Raw genomic sequence first — 19,279 nt, 5'->3', positions numbered from 1 at the left:
TAATTCTCTGATGTATTTTTAAAATTAACCATACCTTTGGGATAGTATGAGTTTGTGGTAGCAGTTTGATTTTATGTCTGCTAAAGTAAATGTGTCCACAGCCATGCTGATTTCTTTGTTCTGGATCAAATGTTTATTTTTACTATAGCTGAATGTCACAAAAAATGTATTAATCTTCTCTTTGTGGTTGTTTTCTTTTTTCTTTATGGTAACACTTGCTATCTGTCTTAGGCTCCTTAGTTACAAACAACATAATCCTCTTTGGGTAGTTGAAAAAGAAAATGAATTTATTTAAGGAAATTAGACAGTTCATAGAATCTCAAGGATATTTAGAGAGTCAGCTTAGAGCCTATAGCCAAGAAGAATCCAGCCTCTACCGCAAGACTTATCTAAGGACAACCCCATCCACTTACCACCCCCTATCTAAGGACAACCCCATCGACTTGCCACCCCCACCCACTGCCAGGAGCTACTGCAGCTATACAGAGACTCCATAAGTCACATCATAATGCTGGGCTGTAAGTTCCATAATTTCTGTTACAGCAGTCCTGGAAAGTAGGATGTTTTCTTCCCTGTCACCCTTATCAGAAGTAGATATTTTTTCTTCATGTTTGTCTCCACTGAAAACGTTTGGTGTGGCTATTTCTGATCTGTGGAGTCTAGGTTGCATGCTACAAGGGAGGCAGGCAAAGCAACGTCTGATTCCTGACTAAGGAGGCAGGACTCATTGTGTAGGAAAATCACCAAATTAGGAAGGGTGTGCAAAAGATGTTGGGCATCCAAAAATCTCTGTCCATTATGCTGTCTTATTACTCTGTGTACATTTCAGGAAGTCATTTGGGAGAAATCATATTAATTTTCTAGTGATCAAGTTAAAATGGAAAAAGAGTTGAGTTATTCCTCATATTTCTAGAGAGACTAGAAATATTTACACTAATTGTTCATAATTTGATTTATAAATATACTCTGCAGGTAACTCAGCTTCCTGGAATTCTAAGGTAGCATACCATACTGCTAAGATGACTTTAAACAACCAAAAGTATTGAAAGAATACTGATGCCTCCTTTTGATTTTCATCTGGGATTATTATTTGTTAAATCAATTCTTCAAGAAGTCCAGGAAGCAGGGCTGCCTATAAGATGTCAAAGGTGATTACTTAGAAGTTTCTATCTAGACTTTGGATTAGTGCTCCATCTGGGCGAGTGCCTGAGAAATCTTGATATGGCTCACTCTGTGGAACAGGACACTGTGCCTCTAAATTTCATTTGATAATAAGTCACAGCAGTGTATTAACAGCTCTCCAAAGAGATCACACACCACAGTGTGGCTGTTCATCTTATGTACCACTTACAGACTATACGAGAAAGTGAAATATTTCATTTTTTTAAATGGCACCCAGCGAATAAGAAGCCTCAAAATTTTTAGAAACATTTGTGCAGTGTACATCAGATCATAGAAGGTGAATCATAACTGATTAATATTTTTAAATAAATGTTAAAAAAAGTGGATCAAACATAGCAAAGTAAATTCATGTTTCAATCTCCTATCCTTCCTCAAGCCCCACTAAAATTATAAGATAGGAATAAAAAAGGCACAAATCCACCAGAATAAAGAATATAGGAGGGGAAACAATAACAGACTAGAGACATTTGTAAATTTTATAACATTAAGCAATGACTTAGAAGAGCAAAGAGAGCTGAAACCTTTAGGCTTATAGAGAGGTTTGCCAAGGAGTTTCAGAGAGGCTCAAGAATTTGCAGCTTTACATACTGGCAAAGGCAGGCTAAGGATGAGGGCTGAAAACAGGGAGATTGGCCAAAATTCTGTATAGGTTGCTATAGGAGGACCCCAGGTTCCTGCTCTAACTCCATATAACCAACCCACAGGAGATTTAGTCTCTGGAGAAACTGAATCAGAGAGCTTCTGAACATGGGTGCATCAGGCACTTGATATCAAAATTAACAAGAAGGAAATGGATATGATAGGGAAAATCTATGTTTTTTTTTCAGAGTTAAGAAAAGATACTGCATCTATAAAATAAGAATAATGTGTTTTTGTTTTACTTCAATAAACATTTTATTGAGGTGTATTGTAAGTGTTACTATATTATAAATTTTATATATATATAGAAACATGCAGAACATAAGTGTACAACTTGAGGTCTTACCACAAAGTGGACACATTTCTGTAACCACCACCCAGACCAAGCATTACAAGCATCCTACAAGCCTGCTTATGTCTGCTCCCAATCATCACTTTCTCCCTTCTCCTAAGAGATAACCTCTATACTGACTTCTAACAGATTAATATTACCTATCTTTTACATTTATAGAAATGGAGTCACATAGTACATATTTCATGTATACATTCTTGTACTAAACACTGTTTGTGAGATTCATTTATGTTGTGGCACATAACAGTAATTTTCTGATTTTCAGTATTGTATAGTATGCTATTGAACGGATATACCTTATTTTATTTATCCATTTTCAGCTGTTATGAATAATGGTGTTAGAAGCATTCTTCTATTCTCTTGGGGCATGCATGTAGGCATTTATCTCAGAGCAGAATGAATGCATACTTCAGCATTCTTAATTTCAGTTACTTTATTTTTTGATTCTAGAATTTGCATTTGATTCTTTTTTATGGTTTCCATTCATAAGATGGAGTTCTACATCTTGTTAACAAATTTCTCAAATATGTTAATCAAAGTTACTTTAAAGCATTTAGCTCACAACTCCAATATTTGGATCTATATGTAGGCCTAGTTCTGTTATCTGTTTATTTTTCCCTTGGTCTTGTCTCTTGGTATGCCTAATAAGTTTTGAGTGAATGATGGACATTGGGTATCAAAAACTTAGGAAATATTTTGAGGCTCTAGATGGTGTTTTCTTCCTCTGAAGATATAAAATCAAAAAATAAGAGAAATAAGTGCAAAAGACTGAAAATAAGATGGAAATGCTAACAATATTAGGTATTAGTCCAGGGAGTTCACCATCAGAGTAAAAGGATTCCAGAAAGAGAGACTAGATGAAACAGATAAATGTAAGATTTCCCAAAATTCAAGGACAGATAATTTCAGATTGACATAGCTCATCACATGCCAGAACAACTAATGAAAAAGACTCACCACTGTGAAATTTTAGAACAGGAAAGATAAAGAGAAGATCCTTTAAGCTTCCACAATTGAAAAAAAAATACAATTTATGTACAAAGGATTGGGAATAAGAATGTTATCTAACTTCTTAATAGCAACATTAGATGATACAAGACCTTGAAACTCTACCTTTAAAAATCTAAGGAAAAATTATTATCAACCTAAAGTTCTGTATACATCCAGTCTATCAATCAAATGATGCAGAATGAAGATACAAGGCCTCAAAAACTTATTTACATCGTTTCTCAGAAAATATCTCGAAGATATTCTCCACAAAAATGAATGAGTAGGTGAAGAAAAAGAAGTATATAGGAATCAAGAAACAGAAAATTTCATCCAGGAGAAAAGCAAAGAAAGAATCTGCTCCAAAAAAGTCTTAATAGCAAATACATGGAATCAACCCAAATGCCCATCAGTGATAGACTGGATAAAGAAAATGTGGTACACATACACCAGGGAATAATGCTATGCAGCCATAAAAAGCAATGAGATCATGTCCTTTGCAGGGACGTGGATGAAGCTGGAAGCCATCATCCTCAGCAAACTAACACAGGAACAGAAAACCAGACACGGCATGTTCTCACTCATAAGTGGGAGCTGAACAATGAAAACACATGGACACAGGGAGGGGAATGACACACTGGGGCCTGTTGGGGAGTAGGGGACAAGAGGAGGGAGAACTTTGTTACAGGTCCCAAGTATGCATAAAGGATTAGATGGCCAAACCTGTCCAGTTAAGAGTTTTATTTAGTTGCTCCTTTATCATGTGGTCTCTCCCTTGGTAAGCTCTCTCCCAGGAAAAATAGCTAATGCATGCTGGGCTTAATACTTAGGTGATGAGTTGATAGATGCAACCAACCACTATGGCACATGTTTACCTATGTAACAAATCTGCACATCCTGTGCATGTACCCCAGAACTTTAAATTAAATTAAGTTTTTAATTAAATTAGGAAATATTTTGAGGCTCTAGATGGTGTTTTCTTCCTCTGAAGATATAAAATCAAAAAATAAGAGAAATAAGTGCAAAAGACTGAAAATAAGATGGAAATGCTAACAATATTAGGTATTAGTCCAGGGAGTTCACCATCAGAGTAAAAGGATTCCAGAAAGAGAGACTAGATGAAACAGATAAATGTAAGATTTCCCAAAATTCAAGAACAGATAATTTCATTTAAAACAAAAAAGTAAAGTCTTTAAGAAAAAAAAGCAAAGGGATTTCTAGAATTAAGCTCAAAAGAATTCAAAGGATGACTCTTGGACAGCACATCTAGAGGCAGACTGTCCAGAGTTTAGCAGAAAAATGGAAACTTTCAGGAGAAAAGTCTCCAGGAAACAAATGTATCACATAGAGTATGATGTGTTTGAACATGAAGAATAAAATTGATTGTGATGTTGTAGTGCTAATGGAGGATTTAGAAATAATTAATGTTAGAAATGTAGAAAACCTCCAACAAAACAAAACAATAATCAACATCAAGGAAAACAAAAAGTTGTACAAGAGAAGAAATATCGTAATATTTCATGTAGCTCAGATGTGCACAACTTTTTTTTAAGTAGACTTTATTTTTTAGCAGTTTTAGGCTCACAGCAAAATGAAGCAGACAGTATAGAGTTTTCCTCATGTCCCTTGTCCCCACACACGTGCAGCCTTCCCCACTGTGAACATGCATACCAGAATGGTACATATGTTACAATTGATGAACCTACGTTGAGACATCATTATCATCCAAAGTCTATAGTTTACATTAGAATTCATTATTGGTACTATACGTTCTTTGGGTTCTTGCAAATATGTAAAGACCTATGTCTAGTACTATAGTATCATACAGAATAGGTTCACTGCCCTAAAGGTCTTCTGTGTTCCAGCTATTTCTTTATTTCTTCCCCCAACCCCTGGCAACCACTCATCTTTTAAAATTGTCTCCCTAATTTTCCTTCTCCAGAATGTCATAGTTAAAATTACATAGTATGTAGCCTTTTCAGATTGTTTTCTTTCACTTAGTAATATGCATTTAAGGTTCCTCCATGTCTGTTAATAGCATCATAGCTCAATTCTTTTTAGCATTGGATAATATTCCATTGTATACATGTACCACAGTTTATTCATCCGTTTACGTATTGAAAGACATCTTCATTGCTTCCAGGCTTTTGCAATTATGAATAAAGCTGTTATAAACATTTTTGTGTAGGTTTTTTTGTGGACACACTTTTCAACTCATTTGGATATACCAAGGAATGTGATTGCTGGATTGTGTGGTAACAGCATGTTTAGTTTTGTAAGAAACTTGCAAACTGTCTTCCAAAGTGGCTGTACCATATTGCATTTCCCCCAGCAGTGAATATGAGTTCCTGTTACTCCACATTCTCACCAGCATTTGGTGTTGTCACTGTTTTGGATATTTCACCATTCTATTATGTGTGTAGTATAAACTTTTTAGTATGATCTTAGTAATGTAAAACACTGAATAAGAATTTATCCAAAAATTATGAAAAATCATATTAGAAGGATGAGAGGAGGGAAGGAAAATGGGGTGGTGGCTTAAGAATGGTGAATCCTCTGTTTTTCAAAATTGAAGTCAGAGGTATTATCCAAAACTGATAGTTGAAAAAATGTCAGTACAAGGCTACTATTTATAAGTATGGAAATAAACACTGGAAGATTTAGAAGATGTAACTGAAAGGCTTGAAAATACTTGCCTCTGCATTGCAAGACTTCGGGATAAAGGAGGTGTAAGGGCAGCCTTAGGTGAAAGGTAACAATGATTTTTTTCTTGTAATTTTGTAGTACCACTGGAGCTTTTAAATAATATAGATGTATTATTATGTTTAAAAATTAATTTTATTAAAAGTGAATGGATAATCCGTAAGGGAGTCTAAGAACAAGCATTGGCATGATTTCTTTCAGGTGTTTGGAAGGCCTGAAAAGAAACCTTATGAATGTAGCCTCTCAGATTGCCTGAAATGTTCTGAATAGACATAGGGAAGCACACTATGGTTCAAGTTGCTGTGGCGTATAACCCTGTATTCCTTTCATCTTAGCTGCCAGTACTTCACCTTATACACACCCTATCTTTATGCTTCAGCTTCCTCATCAGTAAAATGAGGATAATACTTATTCCTTGATTAGGTAAAACGCTATTATCGTATTTCCAGTGCAAACACAAAGTGTGTAAACCAAGTACATCTTAGAAAAGTTAAGTTAGTATTGTAGAGCCTAAGACATGACTTAATGTTCCCACACAGTCCATTGCTGTGATCCTGCAGCAACTTTGGTGGTTTTGTGTGAGTTCTGAACATCCCTGAGCTTTGCTTTCTCATTGATTACTATAAGGTTATTGTAGAGATCCAATTAAACACAAAAGTGGATGTGCATAAATGATAATGCAGTGTGCAGATGTTAAACATATATCTGTCTTCTATTCACCAGACACCAGGATGATGCAGCCCCTGCTTCCCTGCTCAGGGTCTGGCAAGAAACCTTACATGTAATAGTAGATTAAATCCCAATGGTAACTTCCCTGATGGGCTTACTTAACAGTAAGAGGAGAGTCTGGAGCACTTGCCCTTTACTTGAGAGAGCCGTTTCATGAGGCACTTGGATTTCACAGACCTGTCAAGTTAAGAAAACTTTGACTACCATAGGTTGCTAACATATGAATTTGTCAAATTGGAAGATTAAAACACACAAACAAGAAAAACTACAGTTATTCTGATTGTTTCATTAAATGAAAGGACATTTACACAGACACACACACACACACACACGAGGCACAAAGTAGGAAGGTCTTAATTTAGGAATGGAGGCTGACATTTTCACCATAGACTAGTGAAAATGACTTCATGGGTTAGTATCTGTCCATAGCCACTGTTTGGGAGATACTGACCTAGGAAATTAACTTTCCAAACTGCATCTTGTTTTTTGCTTTTGTTTTTAAGACTGGGTCTCACTCCATTGCCTAGGCTGTAGTGCAATGGCATGATCATGGCTCACTGCAGCCTCAGCCTCCCTGGGCTCAAGCTGTCCTCCCACCTCAGCCTCCTGATTAGCTGGGACTACAGGTGTGAACCACCTGCCTAGCTAACTTTTTCTATTTTGGGTAGAGACAGGGTGTCACTATGTTGCCTAGGCTGGTCTTGAATTCCTAGACTCAAGTGATCCCTCCTTGGCCTCCCAAAGTGCTGGGATTACAAGGTGTGAGCCACTGCACCTAGCCCTATACTTCATCTTGAAGGAAAAGTATTAATAATTATTTTCCAACCAATGCAAATAGGAAAATGAGTAGAAAAAGCATTTCAGGCAGAGAAAAGGGCATATATATATAAAGTCATGGCATCATGAAAGGATCTCATATGCTCAAGGAACAAGTTCAGTATTGTGGCAGGGTGGAAGGTATAATACAATATTGCAACACTAGGCTGCATATTTAGGATGACATAAAGATGTAGAGCTCAGTTCCTATCTTCTGAGTTCTGTGTGTAATTATAGACATTAGAAAAGTTAATACAAGAGTTTATTATGAAGACAATTACACATAAAAGGACAAAGGATAACATAGTATAGGACAAATTGAGTGTCCTTGGTCAAGGAGGTGGGCAGTAGAAGTGATGCAATGATTGTGATAATGATAATAGTAGTGGAGATGGTGATGATGATGATTGTGGTGATGATTACAGCATTACTTCTTGATGTGACCTAGGCAGAGTTCTAAACACTGATAGAAATGAACTTATTTAATGTTCATAACAACTCTGTGAGATGGGTGTTGCCATTATCCCCATTTTATATATAGGAAAACTGAGGCATGGGGAGGTCAAGTAATGTGCACAATGTCACACAGTTCTTCAGTAGTACAGCCAGTACTTGAACCTTGCAGTAGGGTTCCGAGCTCATATTCCTGGTTATTTCAGTGTACTGTTTCTCATGTGCTGGTAGAAGAGAGATAAATTTAAAAAGATAAGATACAAGAGATGCCACGGAGTAAGAATGCCAAGATTTGGTGACTGGCTGTGTTGAGGGTGTCTATATTGCAATAAGTAACAGATATCTTTTTGTCTTTATTCTGCAAAGACTGATTAGTCTGTGTTGAGAACTTTATCATAGGAAACTTTTTAACCTATTTCTTAAATTCCACACTGGGATTTCATTTAAAAATACTGTATTAAGTGCTTACTTGAGCTCAGTACTTTATTGTCCTTGGATTGTTTAAACTGCTATCATTTCAGTCTAGAACTTCTTAAACTCACCCAAGTTAGGAGATTTTGCCTAATTCCTTTCTATTCTCTCTTTACACGGTGGGATATAATAGAAAGTGAATTTTTTGGAACCTTGCTTCAAGCAATTAATCGGTTTTCACTTTTCCAGAGAAATGACTTTTGTTGGACAAGTAGTAAAGCATACTGATTCAATTTACTTTATTACTTTTATGACTCTTGAGAAGACATGAGCTGCCATTTTTAGGCATGTGTATGACTGAATTATTGATGAACTCATATAATTTTTCTGTGTTTAAAATAAAAAATAGAATGCATATGTGATAGATAAGAGAAAGAGGAGAAAAACAAGGAGAGAAGAACAAGCAATGATAATATCTGTGTAGATTGTTAAGTAAAAGGAAGACAGAGGAGAGAAATGAGAAGAGAGAAGATCAAGTTATGATCTCTGAAGCAAGATATGCTACACCAATGATGATGATACAGGTCTCCTGACTCCCCAGTTCAGGGCTCTTTCTCAAATATTCTGTGCTCTATGTTCTGTGTATTCTGTGTTCAGAAATGTGAGAAGAGAAAAATTAAAGGTATGATTTCAGACTAAGAGCCCCTGGAAGGCATAGACCCTGTATTTTCGTGTTTTTGTCTCTAGCAAAAGACCTAGCACTGGTAACTTATCATAAGTGTTTGATTAATTAATGAATTTAAAATTGGCTATTTATTTAACTATTCATCCATTCACTGTCTCTGTTCAATAAAACCTTTATTGAGTGTCAAGCAATGTGAAGAAAATTTATTCCTTCAAAGGCCACAGAGAATCTAGAAACACTGACATCTAGCCTTAATAGACTCACTGAACAGGGAGGGGCTTTAGAGATGCTCTATTCCAATGTCTTAATTAGACAGATAAAGAAAAGAAGTCCCATGGAAGTGAGGCATTTTGTGCTGCAGTCACACAAGATGGAATTCAAGACCAGGCCTCTGACTGTTCTTTCCTCAACAGTGCACAAGTTTACCTCCACCAATAATCAGAATGATTTTGTGGTTTTAGTATCTATTATTAGTTGTAATAATATTTGTTATTCTTATGTTGGGTGTTTCCTCACCTCTATTTTCATCTCCAAATCAGGTGAATGCACATCATACCCAAATCTCATTAGTTTAAGGCTCTATTTCTATACCTTCCTGTAATGGTGTTGAACTCAAAATGCCCTTTCCTAGCAAATCCCCTCAGAACAAGAAAGGGGGTATGGTCTTAGTATAACAGAGGTCCCAGCAGCCAATAGTAGAACCCACAAAAATGGGTCATGAATATCTGTATATCAAGACTCACAATTATTCTGATTAAAATATCTCTATATTTTAAAATTAAACATTTATAAAATATTATTTATAATAGAACCTCATCTCTCAGAAACTCTAAAAATAACAATTCCATTTACAATAGCATCCAAAATAATTAACTACCTAGGAATAAATGTAATGAAGAAGGAGAAAGTACACTGAAAACTACAAAACATTCCTGCAAGAAATTAAAGAAGACCTAAATACATAGAAAGACATCTTACATGCATGGATTGGAAGACTTAATATTGTTAAGATGTCAGTATTACCCAAAGCAATCTACAGATTCAATGCAATTTCTCTAAAAATTCCAATGGCCTTTTTTGCAGAAATGGAAAAGCTGATCTGAAATTCATGTGGAATAGCAAGGAAACCCAAATAGCCAAAACAATCTTGAAAATAAAGATCAAAGTTGAAGGATTCACACTTCCCAATTTCAAAACTTACTGCAAAGCTACAGTAACCAAAACAATTTGGCTTTGGAATAAGGATTGACATATAGACCAACTGAATAGAACTGGGTCCAGAAACAAACTGATATGGTTTGGCTGTGTCCCCACCCAAATCTCATCTTGAATTGTAGTTCTCGTAATCCCCATGTATTGTGGGAGAGACCCGGAGAGAGGTAATTGAATCATGGCTGCAGTTACCCTCATGCTGTTCTTGTGATAGTGAGCTCTCATGAGATCAGATTGTTTTACAAGGGGCTTTCCCCTCGTTGGTCGGCACTTCTCTCTCCTGCTGCTTTATGAAGAAGGACATGTTTGCTTCCCCTTCTGCCATGACTGTAAGTTTTCTGAGGCCTTGCCAGCCATGCAGAACTGTGAGTCAATTAAACCTCTTTCCTTTATAAATTACTAAGTCTTGGATATTTCTTCACAGCAGCCTGAGAAGGAACTAATACACAAACCATATATTTGATTTCAAAATGGGCTATAAGACCATTTAATAGAGGGAAAATAGTCTCTTCAGCAAATGATTCTGTATATCCACATGCAAAAAAATGAGGTGGACTCCTACCACATATCATATACAAAAATTAACTAAAAATGTTTCCATGATCTAAATGTAAGAGCTAAAACTATAAAACTCTTAGGGAAAAAGAGAGGTAAATCTTCGTGACCTTGCATTGTCAATAGTATTAGATATGACACCAAAAGCACATCAACAAAGTTTTTAAAAATAGATAAATTGGACTTCATCAAAATGTACAACTTTTGTGTATCAAAGAACACTATCAAGAAAGGGAAGAGACAACCTACAGCATGTGAGAAGATATTTGCAAATCATATATCTGATACAATATGTGTCCTGGTTTATATATGAATACATAGAAAACATTCTAGTATATTCTAGTACCAAGAATATTGTCAGTCCATCCTCCATATCTGCAGGTTCCCCATTCACAGATTTTCAACCAAGTGCACATGAAAAATATTCAGGAAAAAAAAATAAAAATAACAATATAACAATAAAAGTAATACAAATAAACAGTATATATAACTATTCCCTAGCATTTTCATTGTATTAGGTATTGTAGGTAATATAGAGATGATTTAAGGTATATTGGAAGATGTGCATAGGTTATATGTAAATACTAAGCTGTTTTATGTAAGGGACTTGAGCATCTGCAGATTTTGGTATCCATGTAGAGTCCTAGGAACCAATCCTTTGTGGATACCAAGGGATGACTGTATAAAGAACTCTTAAAACTCAACAACAAAAAGACAAACAACTCAATTTAAAAATAGTCAAAGGACTTGAATAGACATTTCTTCAAATAAGATATCCAAATGGTAGACAAACACATGAAAAAATGCTCAATATCATTAGCCATTAGGGAAATGCAAGTTCAAATCACAATGAGGTACCACTTAATACCCACTAGGATGGGAATAAGTGTTGGCAAGGTTGTAGATAAATTGGAATCCCTGTACATTACTGGTAGGAATACAAAATGGTTCACCCACTGTGGGGAAACACTGTGGCAGTTCCCCAGAAAGTGAAATGTAGAATATACCATATAACCCTACATTTCCATTCCCAGGTATATACCCAAAAGAATGGAAAACAGGTATTCAAACAAGTACATGTACATATATGATCATAGCAGCACAATTCACAGTAGCCAAAATGTGAAAACATCCTAAGTGCTTATCAACAAATGAATGGATTAAAAAATGATGTTGTATGTATTACAGTGGAGTAGCACTCAGCCATTTGTATGTATTGCAGTGGAATGACATTCAGCCATAAGAAGGAATGCAGTACTGACACAGGCTACAATGTGGAGGAACCTCCAAAACATGCTCAGTGAAAGCAGCTAGGCAAAAAAAGGTCACATAATGTATGATTCCACTTTTATGGAATATCCAGAATAGGCAAATCCACAGAGACAGAACACAGATTTCTGGCTGCTAGGGACTGGGGACTTGAGAGACTGGGGAGAAACTACTTAATGGGTAAGGGGTTTTATTTTGGAGTGATAGAAATGTCTGAAAGTAGATAGAGGTGGTAGTTACACATTGTGAATGTACAGGTGGTAGTTACATATTGTGAATGTACAAAGTGCCATTGAATAGTTCACTTTGAAATGGTCAATTTTCTATTAATATGAATTTCTCTTCAATAAAGCATTTTTTTTAAAAAAGTTCTGAAGGCATGATTCATTCAGGATAGCCAAGTTTTAGGTGTAGCCCAGGGTTATTTACCCCTTCAGACATCATAACGTTTTGTTATTAAAAAAATCACTTAGTAAGATATAGTGCTTTTTTGTAATGAAATAATTTACATAACACTTACGTAGCACTTGCTGTATACCAGGCACTATTCTTATCCACTCATTACATTAATCATTACTTAAACCTCATTTAATCATCACAATAGCCCTTTGAGGTAAGTTCTATTTTTGTGTCCATGATTTACAGATAAGGAGAGCAGGGTACATACAACAAGGTAAAGTTATTGTGCCAAGGTCACACAGCTAATAAGTGGTGGAGCCAGAATATGAACCCAGGATGCCTTGCCCCAGAGCCTGTGCTATAATATACTGCTTCTTAATATTTTCCAGCATTGTATAGCAAACTCAGAGAAAATCTGATAATTACATGGCAAATGAATGAGTGAATGAACAAAAAATGAACACACTTTATGGCAATATTTTGGCAGAGAACTTTGTGTTTTATACTTGGCCCTCACTGGTGTTTCAGAGAGGTGAAATTCCATATAACTAAAGCACTGTGCTAGGCACTGCAGACTATAACCAAATAATAAGATGAATGTAGATGAGTCTGAGACCAGTGAACTATTACAAAATTAGTCATTATTTAAACTATATTAATTAGAAGGAGGTGTATACCAAAACTGATCTGTAAATCTCACTCTTTATAAGCCTTAATAAAATGGGGATGATGATTTTTAATGCATACAGTGCTTTACATATGTGTTAAAAATGATGATTTAATTCTTACAGCTAGTTAAGATCCTCATCAAATATATTAAACACCTACAGAATGGATCATTTTATGATGGCTTTATGGCCAAAGAAAAGGGAACAGGGTTACAAAGTCACTCAAACATTCCAATAATATACAACCTCATATTGGGAGCAAAGACATCAAAAAACCCACCATCTGGTGGTGCTTGGATGCTGCATGAGCTGTCAGCTTCTCATAGCCTTCTCTTTCATGTGCCATTTAGCCATTCTCAACTGGTCATTTCAGCCAATATTATGTGCTTTCATATTTGTTAGCAAAAGCAGTTTAGATTCAGCTATGTCCTTATCTAGATGTTAGTCAGGCAGTCTGTATGTTTCCATACACAGTCCGTTCCAGAAGATAGAACACATCTGAAAGAACAATGCAGATAGGCCCTGGTCCCTTAATATCTGATTGATTTGTTATTTGCCATCTGGGATAAAGTTGTAGTATCCAAATAAAATGTGTATGGAGTACTTTTCAGGATATAATTGAACAAAGACTAACCAAAGGAAAAAAAGGGAAGACATGACAGCTGCATTTAATCTAGTCCAGCCTGTTATTAAGGGGCTTTTGTCCATAAGGGGATTACTTTGCATCCCCTTTGAACCAGGTACTGTATGAAATATATCATTAGGATTCTCCCATCATTCACTTCCAGGCTCGCAATCCTTTGGCAGAACTTTATCTCAGTTCCTAGAATGCACCAGAGTCCTTCTGCCTTCACAGTCTTCAATGATCTATTCCTTTCACCTCACTGATCACTCCCACCCATTTTATCAGGCTGCCTTCTACTTATCTTATGACTCAGCTTAAATGTCTCTTTTTCACACAAGACTTTCCCTGACACCTTATGCTATTAGATTCCCCCATTATGCTATTTCTTCACCTTGAACTTTTCCTTCAGAGTACTTAGCAAAATTTTAATTAAAGAATTATCTGTGGAGAGAGAGGGCCAGGATGGCTGATTAGAAGCAGCTGTTGTCTGTGGCACTCGTGGAGAGGAATGAAAGTGGCAAGTGAATTCAGCACCCTCAACTGAAATATCCAGGTTCTCACATTGCTGACTAGTCAAACAGCTTGACCCACAGAGAATGAAAAAAAGCAGGGTGGGGTGATGGCCCACCAGGGAGTGGCATGAAGCCAAAGGTACCCCCACCCCAGCCAAGGGAAGCGGTGAGTGATTGTGCAGTCCTGCCCAGGAAACCACGCACCTCCCACAGATCTTTGCAACCAGCAGATTAGGAGATCCCCTCATAAGCCCATGCCACCAGGGTATTGGGTCCAATACACAGAACTGTGTGGAGTCCCAGCAGAGCAGCCACTCAGGCACACACAGAGACCCAGGAGTTTTGCATACTTCACCCCTGGGATTCTCAGCAAGGTGGGAGATCCATCCCTAGGAAGGGAACTGAATCCAGGGAGCCAAGCAGCATGTTCTGCAGGCCCCACTTACACAGTGCCTCACAAATTAAGACCTACTGGCTTGGAATTCCAGCCAGCCAGCAGCAACAGACTTGAGTCTGCCTGAGAAGGACTGAGTTCCAGCGGGAGGGGCGGCCACCATCTCTATGGTTTGGGCAACTCAGCCATTCCAACCTGTCAGCTCTGGAGAGTCCAGATGGTCTGGACAAGGAAGGGTCCCCCACAACGCAGCACAGCTGCACTACCAGAAAGCAGCCAGACTGCTTTTTTTAAGTGGGTCCCTGATCCTGTTACTCCTAACTGGATGAGACCTCCCAACAGGGGTCTCCAGCCTCCTCCTACAGGTGCAGTTCAGGCTGGCAACAGGTCAGTACCGCCCGGGACAGAGAGTCCAGAGGAAGAAGCAGGCTGGTATTTTTGCTGTTTCATGGCCTTCACTGGTGATACCTTGGTATGGGAAAAGCTGAGACAACTAGGGTCTGGAGCAGACCCTCAGAAAACCACAGCAGCCCTGTGGGAAGAATAGCCTGACTGTTAAAAGAAAAAGAAAAAACAACAACAATAACATAAACAAAAAGGACCCCACAAAAATCCAACTCAAAGATGAGCAATCTCAAAGATCAAAGGTAGATAAACCCACAAAGATGAGAAACAATCAACGCAAAAACACTGAAAACTCAAAAAGCCAGAGTGCCTAGTTTCCTCCACATGACAACAACAGCTCTCCAGAATGGCACAAAATGGGGCTGAGGCTGAGATGACTAAACTGACAGAAGTAGGCTTCAGAAGGTGGGTAATAACGAACTTCACTGAGCTAAAGGAGCATGTTGTAACCCAATGCAAAGAAGCTAAGAATCATGATAAAACAGTACAGGAGCTGATAGCCAAAATAGCCAGTTTGAGGAACATAACTGAACTGATGGAGCTGAAAAACACAACATGAGAACTTCACAATGCAATCACAAGTATCAATAGCAGGCCAGGTACAGTGGCTCACACCTATAATCTCAGCACTTTGGGAAGCCAAAGCGTGTGAATCACTTGAGCTCAGGAGTTGAGACCAGACTGGCCAACATAGTGAAACCCTGTCTCTACTAAAACTACAAAAATTAGCCAGACATAGTGATGTGCTTATGTAGTTCCAGTTACTTGCGAGGCTAAGGCAGGAGAATCACTTGAACCTGGGAGGCAGAGGTTGCTGTGAGATGAGATCACACCACTGCACTGCAGCCTGGGCGACAGAGTGAGATACTATCTGGAAAAAAAAAAAAAAAAGTAACAGAATAGACCAAATGGAGGAAAGAATCTCAGAGCTTGAAGACTATCTTTCTGAAATAAGAAAAGCAGACAAGAATAGAGAAAAAAAAGGAATGAACAAAACCTCCAAGAAATACGAGGATTATGGAAAGAGACTGAACTTACAACTGACTGAGGTACCTGAAAGAGACTGAGAGATGGAACCAACTTGGAAAACATACTTCAGGATATTATCCAGGAGAACTTCCCCAACCTAGTAAGCCAGGCCAACATTCAAATTCAGGAAATGCAGAGAACCCCAATAAGATACTCCATGAAACAATCAACGCCCGGGCACATAATCATCAGATTCTCCAAGGTCAAAATGAAAGAGAAAATGTTAAGGGCAGCCAGAGGGCAAGGCCAGTTTGCCTACAAAGGGAAGCCCATCAGACTAACAGCAGACCTCCCAGCAGAAACCCTGCAAGTCAGAAGAGACTGGGGGACAAATTCAACATTCTTAAGAAAAGAATTTCCAACCCAGAATTTCATATCTGGCCAAACTAAGCTTCATAAGTGAAAAGAAATAAGATACTTTTCAGACAAGCAAATGCTGAGAGAATCCATCACCACGAGGCCTGCCTTGCAAGCACTTCTGAAGGAAGCACTAAATATGGAAAGGAAAGACCATTGCCAGCCACTACAAAAACACGCTGAAGTACAGTGTATCTGAAGTACACAGACCAGTGACACTGTGAAGCAACCACATAAACAAATCTGCAAAATAACCAGCTATCATCATAATGACAGGATCAAATTCCCATATAACAATACTAACCTTAAATTTAAATGAACTTTGTGTCCCAAATAAAAGACACAATGGCAAGCTGGATAATGAGCCAAGATTCATGGTATGCTGCCTTCAAGAGACCTATCTCATGTGCAAAGACACACACACATAGGCTTAAAATAAAGGAATGGAGGAAAATATACCAAGCAAATGGAAAACAGAAAAAAGCAGGGGTTGCAATCCTAGTTTCTGACAAAACAGACTTTAAACCAACAAATATCAAAAAAGACAAAGAAGGGCATTATGTAGTGATAAAGGGTTCAATTTAAGAAGTGCTAACTATCCTAAATATATATGCACCCAATACAGGAGCATGCAGATTCATAAAGCAAGTTCTTAGAGACTTTCAAAGAGACTTAGACTCCCATACAATAATAATGGGAGACTTTAACAGCCTTCTGACAATATTAGACAGATCATCAAAGCAAAAAATTCACAAAGATATTTAGGACCTAAACCCAGCTCTGGATCAAGTGGACCTGATAGATATCTACAGAACTCTCCACCCAAAAACAACAGAACATACATTCTTCTCATCCCCACATGACACTCACTCTAAAATTGATCACATAAATCTGAAGTAAAACACTCCTCAGAAAATGCAGAAGAATTGAAATCATAACAAACAGTCCCTCAGACAACAGCACAACCAAATTAGAATTCAAGATTAAGAAATTCAGTCAAAATTACACAACTACATGGAAATTGAACAACCAGCTCCTGAGTTACTCTTGGGTAAATAATGGAATTAAGGCAGAAATCAGGAAGTTTTTTGAAACTAATGAGAACAAAGAGACAATGTAGCAGAATTTCTGGGATGCAGCTAAAGCACTGTTAAGAGGGAAATTTATAACACTAAATGCCCACATCAAAAAGCTAGAAAGATCACAAGTTAACAAGCTAAATCACATGAAAAGAACTAGAGAAACAAGAGCAAACAAACCCCAAAGCTAGCAGGAGACAAGAAATAACCAAGATCAGAGCTGAACTAAAGGAGATAGATACACAAAATACCCTTCAAAAAATCAACGAATCCAGGAGCTGGTTTCTTGAAAAAAATTAATAAAGTAGATAGACCACTAGCTAGAGTAATAAAGATGAAAAGAGAAGTGAATCAAATAAACATGAGCAGAAATGATAACCACTGACCCCACAGAAATACAAACAGCCATCAGAGAATACTATAAACACCTATGCACATAAACTTGAAAATCCAGTAGAAACGGACAAATTCATGGACACATACACCCTCCCAAGAGTGAACCAGAAAGAAATTGAGTCCCTGAACAGACCAATAATGAGTTCTGAAATTGAAGCAGCGATACGGTTTGGCTGTGTCCCCACCCAAATCTCATCTTGAATTCCCACATGTTGTGGGAGGGACCTGGTAGGAGGTAATTGAATCATGCGGGCAGGTTGTTCTTGTGCTGTTCTTGTAATATCGAATAAGTCTCACAAGATCTGATGGTTTTAAAAAGGAGAGTTTCCTTAGACAAACTCTTTTTGCCTGCTGTCATACATGTAAGATGTCACTTGCTCCTCCTTGCCTTCCACTATGATTTTGAGGCCTCCCCAACCATGTGGAACTGGGAGTTCCCCATTAAGCCTCTTTCTTTTGTAAATTGCCTAGTCTCGGGTATGTCTTTATTAGTAGCATGAAAACAGCCTAATACAGTACATTGGTACCAATAGAGTTGGGGCACTGCTGAAAAGATACCTGAAAATGTGGAAGCAACTTTGGAACTAACAGGAGTGCCTAGAAGAAGAAAGGAAAATGTGGGAAAGTTTAGAGCTTGCTAAAGACTTGTTGAATGACTTTAACCAAAATGCTGATAGCGATATGAACAACAAAGTCCAGGCTGAGGTGGTCTCAGAAGGAAATGAGGAACTTGGGAACTGGAGCAAAGGTGACTTTTGTTATGTTTTAGCAAAGAGATTGGTGGCATTTCACGCATGCCCTAGAGATTTGTGGAACTTTGACCTTGAGAGAGATGATTTAGGGTATCTGGCAGAAGAAATTTCTAAGCAGCAAAGCATTAAAGAGGTGACTTGGGTGCTGTTAAAGGCATTCAGTTTTAAAAGGGAAGCAGAACATGAAAGTTCTGAAAAGTTGCAGCCTGACAATGCGATAGAAAAGAAAATCCCATTTTCTGAGGAGAAATTCCCAGCTGGCTGCAGAAATTTGCATAAGTGATGAGGAGCCGAATGTTAGCCCCTAAGACAATGGGGAATAGGTCTCTAGGGCATATCAGAGATCTTCTTGGAAGCCCCTCCCATCACAGGCCCTAAGGCCTAGGAGGAAAAAGTGGTTTCATGGGCCAGGACCAGAGTCGCCATGTTGTGTGCAGCCTAGAGACTTGGTGCCCTGTGACCCAGCTGCTCCAGCCATGGCTACAAGGGGCCAACATAGAGCTTGGGCCATGGCTTTAGAGGGTGCAAGCCCAAAGCCATGGCAGCTTCCACACAGTGTTGAGCCTGCAAGTGCACAGAGGTCAAGAATTGAGGTTTGGGAACCTCCACCTTGATTTCAGAGGATGTATGGAAATGTCTGGATGCCAAGGCACAAGTTTGTTGCAGGGGC

The 19,279-nt window shown here is 37.9% G+C and overlaps 1 protein-coding gene across 5 annotated transcripts in view; it reads left to right on the top strand.

The window, feature by feature from the left end:
• CFAP20DC (CFAP20 domain containing) overlaps positions 1 to 19,279 on the top strand; it is a 304,088-nt gene that overhangs the window by 150,228 nt on the left and 134,581 nt on the right. The window lies entirely within an intron of this gene.

Source organism: Macaca fascicularis, chromosome 2 (assembly GCF_037993035.2).
Source record: "Macaca fascicularis isolate 582-1 chromosome 2, T2T-MFA8v1.1".
In the NCBI taxonomy this organism is placed as follows: domain Eukaryota; kingdom Metazoa; phylum Chordata; class Mammalia; order Primates; family Cercopithecidae; genus Macaca; species Macaca fascicularis.
This window is presented reverse-complemented; position numbering and strand designations above follow the sequence as displayed.